This window comes from Medicago sativa, chromosome 4 (assembly GCF_051527215.1).
Source record: "Medicago sativa cultivar Bolivia chromosome 4, Bolivia_mono, whole genome shotgun sequence".
Taxonomy (NCBI): Eukaryota; Viridiplantae; Streptophyta; class Magnoliopsida; order Fabales; family Fabaceae; genus Medicago; species Medicago sativa.
The window spans coordinates 28,467,146-28,477,563 of NC_140752.1; the positions used below are offsets into that span (position 1 = coordinate 28,467,146).

Genomic DNA, 10,418 nt, shown 5'->3' on the forward strand with positions numbered 1-10,418 from the left:
TTTTCCTTCTTCATGGACGTTTGTTTATGATGATTTGAAGAAGTGTATCTAAGGTATCTCTTTAGATATATGTGCAAGCCGTTTCTTCATAGATATGTGTTCTTGTTGCTTGAAGAAATGGAATTTATGTATTCCTCTGCTTTATGTAATTGGCCATAATTTGTTTTAGCAAAAAATTTGCCAAAGGGGGGGGGGGGGGGGGGATTGTTGGGTATTTGTATTGGCTGCATTATTGCTAAAACAAATATCCATGTTTGTGATGTTGGATACTATGTTCCAACATGTTTCAGGCATCTCTGTAAGATGTTGGATACGATGTTCCAACATCTTAGCATGGTTCAGTGTGCCTTGTTTCATGTCTGTTTGTACGCGCGTTTTATCTTATTAAGGAATCCACGTCCTCATATCTTGCTAACCAAGCAACGCGCATATCTGTACAGAATTAGTTGTGCATTTATTCCCAAATGAGCAATAATATTTTAGGGAATAATTGGTTATGTTTGGAAGTTCCAAAAGATGTTCCTACTTCTTAGGACTTTCCTTATTTGCTACTGATTCGTGTTTTGTAGATCAGCTGGATGATCTACTTTGTTCTGAAGCCCAACAAGGTTAATTATCCCATATTGCTTCAGTATATGAGGGAGACTTCAAGACCTAATTAGGTATTCAAGCCGTCATTTCTAAAAGACTAGTTTAAGGGTTTTGAGTCGTGTGTGTTCTTCTCTTGTGTTATGTTGATGCAAGTCTGGGACTGTTTGTTTATTGTGAGCCTTTCTTGTATCTCCTTGATACATGTTAAGGACTGTTTATTGAGTTGTAAACTCGTGTCCAACACCAAAGCTTTGAAGCAAGGTTGTAGGTTGTGTTTGAAGGTAACTTCACCACTTGTGTTTGAATCAGATAATCACAGAGGCTGTGATTGGTTGTAGGATAGTGAGATGGGATCTCAGATCTAGGAGTTCCTAGGTTGAAGTCTAGATGGGCAGATCCTAGGTCTTAAGTTGTAAACGAGGAGTTTGTTGAGAACTTTAGAATAAAGACTAGACTAGTGGATTTCCTTCCTGACTTGGTAGCCCCCAGAGTAGGTGTGTTTATCACCAAACTGGGTTAACAACTCTCCTGTGCCATTTACTTTCTTGTCATTTATTTTCTTGCGTTTTATTTGTTTATTTGCATGATGTTGGAACATTAAACAGAACATCTGCTTTCTGTGCATCTGACGTTGGAACATCGCATAGAACATCTTAAAAACTAGTGTGCTATAATTTTAAAATCAATTTTAATGCAATTCACCAACGCTACATGTTACGTACCTCTGTGCAATTCATTCAAAATTTACATGTGTTGGGTTTTCTCTCCCTTGACTTGAATTTTGATTCACCAATATTTCCCTCTTTTGTTCCTAGAGGTTACGGTTTGGTCCACTTCCTGAAATAATATTTCTCCAAATTATACACAATTTACAAATTAAAAGTAATTTTTAATGGTATGATATTTTATTTGATAGAGTATAGACACTTGATATGGCTTGTAGCTACAACTTTAAAATTGTCGGTAGATAGGTTTCAAAATATAACTGTAACACCCATACTAGACGTATCTAGAAAGTCTAGCATGTGTATTAGTTTAGTACTGGATACATTAAAAATTTACAACAATACAACTACGAATGAATATATATACAACCAAATGCGTTCGTACATAAAAATACAACTCAACTTTCTAAAGTATAATAGATCCATCCTTGAATATCCACATCGTCTTGCAGCGGTACGAACGAACACTTGTCGCATCATCCATTCGGCTACTAGCTTGCTAATCCAACCTGTTTATCTGAAACAAATAAGGATTGGGATGAGACATAATGTCTCAGTGAGTTCCCCTAAATCCTAGGCTATAGGCAACCTCAGGGGAAACCTACGGTCACCACGTGTCTAAAATACAACCTGACGGTTGATTATACGTGTGTGGGGACTTGCATACTTAGACGGTCGTGCATACTAGGGCCGTCATAGTCTTATCTCACTTGTTATAGGCTTCACTTCCTATACGTGTCATGGCGGTCAAGGGGAATCTAAAACCGCAATGCCAAGAATACGCTCTACGTATCGAGGCCTAATTCTAACATAATCATGACATGGTTCTAAACTGGACGATTAGGGGAAACCTAAGATCGTCATCGGCATATCTTTCTCTATTTGCTCTAATGCAAAATACGATGTTTCTAACAACGTATCTTATCTTGCTATCATACTAGTTTTGACGATCTACGTCTATGTTCTACTATTCTTGACGATCTACGTCAAGGCTCTACTAATTCTTGACGATCTACGTCAAGGCTCTATGACATAACATAAATATGTCTAATAAATATGCACAGTCAGATTCATTCATAAGTTAGCGTTTAACAAACAAGCATTATCTGAGTTCATTTTACGGAAAGCCCCGAGTGGAGTAACCCCGAGCGCAATCCCTATCTATCCGATGGAGACCTATCTAAGGTATAACCAACGGCACTCCTGCAGTGACGTGCGGGATCCTAACGGCTAACCCCGTTTCTCCTAATGGAAACCCCTTGAGCCAACCTAGTGTGGACACAAGAGACACGACCACTACATCTTGCTTACTAAGTGACATGCGGGCTCCTTACGGCTAACCCCGTTTCACCTAATGGAAACCCCTTGAGCCAACCTAGTGTGGACACAAGAGACATGGCACCTTTAACTTAAAAGTCTTGGTCTATATATATATATATATATATACGTGAGTATTAATCTATAAATGTTATCTCTTTTACCTCGGATGCCTATACGATCCGACAAGAGGTAAACTATATGCTTGCTTAACTTGCTATGTGAAGAGATGTCTAATCAATTCACGTCTGGCCACACTTGTATGGCACTATAGTTTCTATACGAAGAGAATACTCTATATCACTTCGCATTTAATCAAGCATACTACTCATGCCTAGCATTCTATTCTTTACTAATTATTCTAGTTCTTGACAAGCTATGTCAAGGCTCTACTCTCAATCCCTTTCTTAGTTCATCACTACTCGGACATATTGCATAACATATCACTCTTGCGTATCATTTATCAACAAGTATTGTTAACAATTTGCCATGCCTTTCCCTTGATTAAAACCTTGTTTGAAATTGTACTTTAGGCACTTAGAATTGAGGGGTTCATAGTTTAAAAAGATACTGCAAGATCAAGCCTCGGATTGCCCTTGTTGGCCTCAAAACTAATTGACAACACATGCTATGCAGTCAATTTCGCCTGGCCAAATTCTCTCCGCCATGGCGAAATTTTTCGCTGTGGCGAGCTAAATGGCGAGCTACTCCAGAGAGCCATGATCCCCAGCTCGCCATGGCGAGCTAAATTCCGCCTGGCGAACTGTAGCAGTCCAGAATTCTACAGAAAACGTGATTTTGCATAAAAACCTCAATTCAAGTGTTCTAATTCATTCTAATCATCCAAAACATCATAAAGATAGCTTATATCATGTGCATGGCATCAATTAACAATATTTGATCATAAATGGTACAAAGGGGTACTAAAACCCTAATTTCTATAATCTAACATAGCTTAGCAAAATTCATATTCTCTCACAAGAATTGCACAACCCAAAGGTGGGATAATCTATCTATGGAACTCACCTAACATATTCCTTGTGATTCCTCAAGTTCCAAGCTTTCCCAAGTTCAAACCCTAAGCCAAGAATCCTTGCTCAATCCTTTCTCTTTGTTGTTTCTTGTCCTTGAAGCTTCTATGATTCTTGTTTGGTTACCAATTGCATGATTTGGAAAGCCTTGGATGGATTGGAGAGGGAAGGAGGGGCACATATCTAGAGAGAAGGAGGAGATAATTCTTTACCCAAAACCTAGAGAGAGAAGGAAGATGGAAAATGTGATATTTTGGTGCCAAAATCCAATAAATATCCTTTTTCGTGCAATTACCAGAATACCCTTGCCTCAGGCGTGTTAAATCCGACACTGATGCTTAACTTGTATTAAGTTGACATCACATAATAAATATTTCTGTCAACTTACTTTTCATAAACTTTCTTTCTCTGGCACGCTTGACTGATAATATTCCGATACTGATAAGCGGGATATTACACTCTACCCCCCTTAAAAAAAATATCGTCCTCGAAATTTAGAAATCATCTACAATCATCGCAACTATAATCTGCCTCCTTTGGTTTTTATTATACAATATCTGAGCAAACTCACTCAGAAGAGTTTTGAAGCATACTTTCCTTATCAATACATGTAATTCTTCCTCTTTCTTATTCTGCATATGATTGAATATGGTCTCTTCAATCTTACTATATTTTTCAAAATCACAGAACTGTCTGAGAACATAGTGATTAAAACTAACTTTTGTTATATGAGGATTGCTTGTCTCGGATCTATTCCTTCTCTGCTTAGCATGAATTCTGCATCTAAGTAACTTTTCTCTATCTGAATCACTCAGGATTTGCCTTTAAACTGGAGTTCTACTGATATCCAGGTTTGCCCTGCAGTGCTTACTTGTATCTAACACATCTTATCATGCATACATCTTATCACGCATACATAATCTTTCTTGCCGCACCTTGCGACTTTTGCCTCTTACTTTGTTACTCATCTTGATGATTCCGCAAATCTATTATCTTTTTTCGGAGTCTTAAGAAACCTTTCTATCTCTCACAGTCTCCTTGCACCCGAATCCAGGGGTAACTTGTCTAACTTGGTATGAAGAAGCGAAACCATATACACCGATTCACCTGAAAATCTATTAACCAATCTTGAGGTTTGCACGCTCATAAAACTTTCTACTAAGTCCATTTACACTTGCATTGGACATTCTAAGCACCAATCCGTGCATTCCGTAGGACATTAGTATCACGTGAACATCGTCGTTTCCTTATAAAACCTTATCTTCTATAGTTTGCACACATTCTAATACGGCTTCTTGTTAGTTAATAACGATACTCATTCTAGCATTTTGTTTCTAAAATTTCTAAACTCTGGTACATAGGTTCTTGGAACAAATAGATGCATGACTAGAAAAAATATCATTTTAAAACTGAGTCTATACTAGTACTGCAGAACCACAGGACGAGTCTATATATCTGAAAAAGGTTTTACGACTCTCCTTCACACTTGCCTCTAGCGAGTTGGTACTGAAGTATGTACGTCTTAAGTGAGCTTGCTCGCTTTCGACGTATCTCATCAGTTTTAACAATGTGAAATTAAATGTTTTTAAAATAAACATCGTTCCCAAGTTCCTCAATACCAATCTTAACTCTAAAAAAAAAAAAATTATAAAATCATGGCTTGACACCATTCTAGAAAGTACAGTTATCACCTAACAAGTATGGTATAAAATGATATGTGCTTCTCCATGCATATCTCATGAATCATATTCTTTTATCACATCACAAATTCTTTCTGACTGACCAACAGCTCTTCTGCGCATTCGACATCACCAAATAGGCAACCCGATTAATTCATCTGTGTAACTCTAGTCTTTCTCATCTTACTTGAGTGAAGATACTTTCTTTAAACTTTTACCTTAATCAATACTGGCTGCATAAGCATCTATACTTACTTAACATAACGAGAACTCTCTGCTCGTTTCATAATACTTCTCACTAAAGCTGCATTTCTATCCTGAACTTCCTTCACGAAGATTCTTACTACCAATTTCCATGTTCCATGGCTAATGTTAACAACTTTACTGATTAACTTCCGTTGCGCTACTCTGATTCTCACCGGTTGGCTTCAACCAATACTCTGATCCGTTGAGACGAGTGAACTTTATTCTTCTTCTATCCCTACATTAATATCTGCTTGAACTCTGCTCGATACTTCTAAGTTGCATGCTACTCTGCAACCTCGCTCTACTTCTTGCTGGTAAGATTGAATCTTAGGGAAACTTACCTCTGGACATATCAATGTCATACTTACTCTTATTCCCGAGCAACTTAACTCAAGGAGCACATCTTTTTTATTACATACCGACTATTCCATGAATCGCTCTTACATCTTCCCATGGTAGACTCATCATGCACTCGGACATACTTCCTTATGTATCTAACATTGTATCTTCACATCTCGCATACTATATTTTGCTTAATCATTCCTATGCGTGCTCGTTTATTTTCTTTAAAAGAAAACTTCATAAATTAACACACGGGTCATTGACGTTGATGATTTTTCTACTAAATAAAAGCATATATTGTATCTAGGCTCCAGTTGTTACTCTAAATTCATAGGATGAGTTGACAACACATACATGCCATCATATCTTAGTCCTAGTGAGTTTAGCTCAACTATACGAGTCGCAACAAACCGGTACCTACAAAATTTTCATTTTAATTCCCAAAATAGCAACTCCAATCACCCATATGCATTTATCTTTCTAAAATCATGTAAACTATGTGATTCAACATCATAACGAGCCTTGGCAAGTCAATCAAGCAAAACATAGATTCGAGGGGTACTCATAACTTCGCGAAATCCAACATCCTTGTGATTTCGTATGACTCTGCACCACTTTAACTCCTTACTTTATGCCTTCACATCTGTGACTTCCATTCTAGATACTGGTGCCTCTAAACTCTTGGTCTAAACTCATTCTTATCTCTTGTCACATTAACTTCCAAAGTCACGTTAAACCGAATCGATTTTCGTTGATGATTGCCCATGCCTCTTTCCCTTTTGAAAACTTTAAGATATGATATGCATTCATCACTCGATATCAAAAAAATTTCGTTACATAAAAGATGGTGAAGACAACTCTCCAATAGTCTTTGCATTCCCTAGAGACGAACTGAAAGTTTTCGGGAAAACCAAAAATTTTGCTCCAGGTTCGCTATTGTCGAGTTTCTTCAGCTCAATTGTTTTTTTTTTTCAAAAACATTCTTTGCATAAATTTTTATTTCTCAAGTAAATCAATGCACATCAGTCATTCCCAACATCTAAAATATCCTACTACATATGCATGGCAAGCATCAACCTAATTCGATACATCTCGGTACTTTAGAAATTAATGCCTCATTCCTGATAACATAAAACTTTCACTGAATCCTTTTCTACTACGAGTAGCTTGCTTCTTTGCGTTGCCGCTTAACGTAGCTTCCTGAACACTAGGACCTTGTTCACTTGGAACATTCAAGTCCATAACCTCAATAACATAACGCTAATCCTGAGAGTCTACTAATTCCGCCAACGTACGTCGACTGCTCTCTATCTTGTAGCCTTGCGCTTACTTTCCGGAATACAATTCCGTTCTAACTACGACCCTTACTGAAGCTTCAGGTCCTGCTAAGATATTTCCATATTCTTCACTTACGGGTATACGAAATTTCATTAACAACTTACCCAACACTTTCGGAATGACCCTTCTCAACATTGTCTTACATTCCCGGAGGATTCGTACTTCTACTTGCTTAGTTCACCGGCCACCTACTAGCACGATCAACTTCTTACTAATACTCATTCCGAGTTCTTACTTCTGAGTTCACACTTTCCGGTGCATCTTCATCGCATACTTCGTTCCTCCAGGGTCCTATTCAGCTCTCAGGCATCCATTCTAATCGTCGACTGCTAAATTGAGTTGATCAGGCTCAACTAACAACAACAACTAGAACATTTACCCGGAACCCAATGGTCCCACTACCTTTGTTGTAACTTAATGACCCAAGGCACGATCTGAATCGACCTGCTCTGATACCAAATGTAACACCCATACTAGACGTATCTAGAAAGTCTAGCATGTGTATTAGTTTAGTACTGGATACATTAAAAATTTACAACAATACAACTACGAATGAATATATATACAACCAAATGCGTTCGTACATAAAAATACAACTCAACTTTCTAAAGTATAATAGATGCATCCTTGAATATCCACATCGTCTTGCAGCGGTACGAACGAACACTTGTCGCATCATCCATTCGGCTACTAGCTTGCTAATCCAACCTGTTTATCTGAAACAAATAAGGACTGGGATGAGACATAATGTCTCAGTGAGTTCCCCTAAATCCTAGGCTATAGGCAACCTCAGGGGAAACCTACGGTCACCACGTGTCTAAAATACAACCTGACGGTTGATTATACGTGTGTGGGGACTTGCATACTTAGACGGTCGTGCATACTAGGGCCGTCATAGTCTTATCTCACTTGTTATAGGCTTCACTTCCTATACGTGTCATGGCGGTCAAGGGGAATCTAAAACCGCAATGCCAAGAATACGCTCTACGTATCGAGGCCTAATTCTAACATAATCATGACATGGTTCTAAACCGGACGATTAGGGGAAACCTAAGATCGTCATCGGCATATCTTTCTCTATTTGCTCTAATGCAAAATACGATGTTTCTAACAACGTATCTTATCTTGCTATCATACTAGTTTTGACGATCTACGTCTATGTTCTACTATTCTTGACGATCTACGTCAAGGCTCTACTAATTCTTGACGATCTACGTCAAGGCTCTATGACATAACATAAATATGTCTAATAAATATGCACAGTCAGATTCATTCATAAGTTAGCGTTTAACAAACAAGCATTATCTGAGTTCATTTTACGGAAAGCCCCGAGTGGAGTAACTCCGAGCGCAATCCCTATCTATCCGACGGAGACCTATCTAAGGTATAACCAACGGCACTCCTGCAGTGACGTGCGGGATCCTTACGGCTAACCCCGTTTCTCCTAATGGAAACCCCTTGAGCCAACCTAGTGTGGACACAAGAGACACGACCACTACATCTTGCTTACTAAGTGACATGCGGGCTCCTTACGGCTAACCCCGTTTCACCTAATGGAAACCCCTTGAGCCAACCTAGTGTGGACATAAGAGACATGGCACCTTTAACTTAAAAGTCTTGGTCTATATATATACTTGAGTATTAATCTATAAATGTTATCTCTTTTACCTCGGATGCCTATACGATCCGACTAGAGGTAAACTATATGCTTGCTTAACTTGCTATGTGAAGAGATGTCTAATCAATTCACGTCTGGCCACACTCGTATGACACTCTAGTTTCTATACGAAGAGAATACTCTATATCACTTCGCATTTAATCAAGCATACTACTCATGCCTAGCATTCTATTCTTTACTAATTATTCTAGTTCTTGACAAGCTATGTCAAGGCTCTACTCTCAATCCCTTTCTTAGTTCATCACTACCCAGACATATTGCATAACATATCACTCTTGCGTATCATTTATCAACAAGTATTGTTAACAATTTGCCATGTCTTTCCCTTGATTAAAACCTTGTTTGAAATTGTACTTTAGGCACTTAGAATTGAGGGGTTCATAGTTTAAAAAGATACTGCAAGATCGAGCCTCGGATAGCCCTTGCTGGCCTCAAAACTAATTGACAACACATGCTGTGCAGTCAATTTCGCCTGGCCAAATTCTCTCCACCATGGCGAAATTTCTCGCCGTGGCGAGCTAAATGGCGAGCTACTCCAGAGAGCCATGATCCCCAGCTCGCCATGGCGAGCTAAATTCCGCCTGGCGAACTGTAGCAGTCCAGAATTCTGCAGAAAACGTGATTTTGCATAAAAACCTCAATTCAAGTGTTCTAATTCATTCTAATCATCCAAAACATCATAAAGATAGCTTATATCATGTGCATGGCATCAATTAACAATATTTGATCATAAATGGTACAAAGGGGTACTAAAACCCTAATTTCTATAATCTAACATAGCTTAGCAAAATTCATATTCTCTCACAAGAATTGCACAACCCAAAGGTGGGATAATCTATCTATGGAACTCACCTAACATATTCCTTGTGATTCCTCAAGTTCCAAGCTTTCCCAAGTTCAAACCCTAAGCCAAGAATCCTTGCTCAATCCTTTCTCTTTGTTGTTTCTTGTCCTTGAAGCTTCTATGATTCTTGTTTGGTTACCAATTGCATGATTTGGAAAGCCTTGGATGGATTGGAGAGGGATGGAGGGGCACATATCTAGAGAGAAGGAGGAGAGAATTCTTTACCCAAAACCTAGAGAGAGAAGGAAGATGGAAAATGTGATATTTTGGTGCCAAAATCCAATAAATATCCTTTTTCGTGCAATTACCAGAATACCCTTGCCTCAGACGTGTTAAATCCGACACTGATGCTTAACTTGTATTAAGTTGACATCACATAATAAATATTTCTGTCAACTTACTTTTCATAAACTTTCTTTCTCTGGCACGCTTGACTGATAATATTCCGATACTGATAAGCGGGATATTACAATAACTCTTATATTGGGTCGAGAAACATAATTTAGACCAACTATCTTATTAATACTACTACATCACAAATTTGAAATTGAGGGTTATCCTCTTGAAACGGATTCGGCCAAATTAACTTGGTGTCATTCTCAAACCTCTCACTTCAAAGAGAATGTT

General features: G+C 38.3%; 2 long non-coding RNA genes across 2 annotated transcripts; both read right to left on the minus strand.

Moving 5' to 3' along the window:
- Nucleotides 1–1,598: 1,598 nt before the first annotated feature.
- LOC146927506 (uncharacterized) lies at nucleotides 1,599–3,845 on the minus strand. Its single transcript, XR_015008200.1, has 2 exons — nucleotides 3,660–3,845; nucleotides 1,599–1,833 (listed from the first exon to the last, which is right to left on the minus strand). It is a non-coding gene; the product is annotated as an uncharacterized LOC146927506 (long non-coding RNA).
- Nucleotides 3,846–7,749: 3,904 nt separating this feature from the next.
- Nucleotides 7,750–9,961, minus strand: LOC146927507 (uncharacterized). Its single transcript, XR_015008201.1, has 2 exons — nucleotides 9,800–9,961; nucleotides 7,750–7,985 (listed from the first exon to the last, which is right to left on the minus strand). It is a non-coding gene; the product is annotated as an uncharacterized LOC146927507 (long non-coding RNA).
- Between the last annotated feature and the right edge of the window lie 457 nt (nucleotides 9,962–10,418).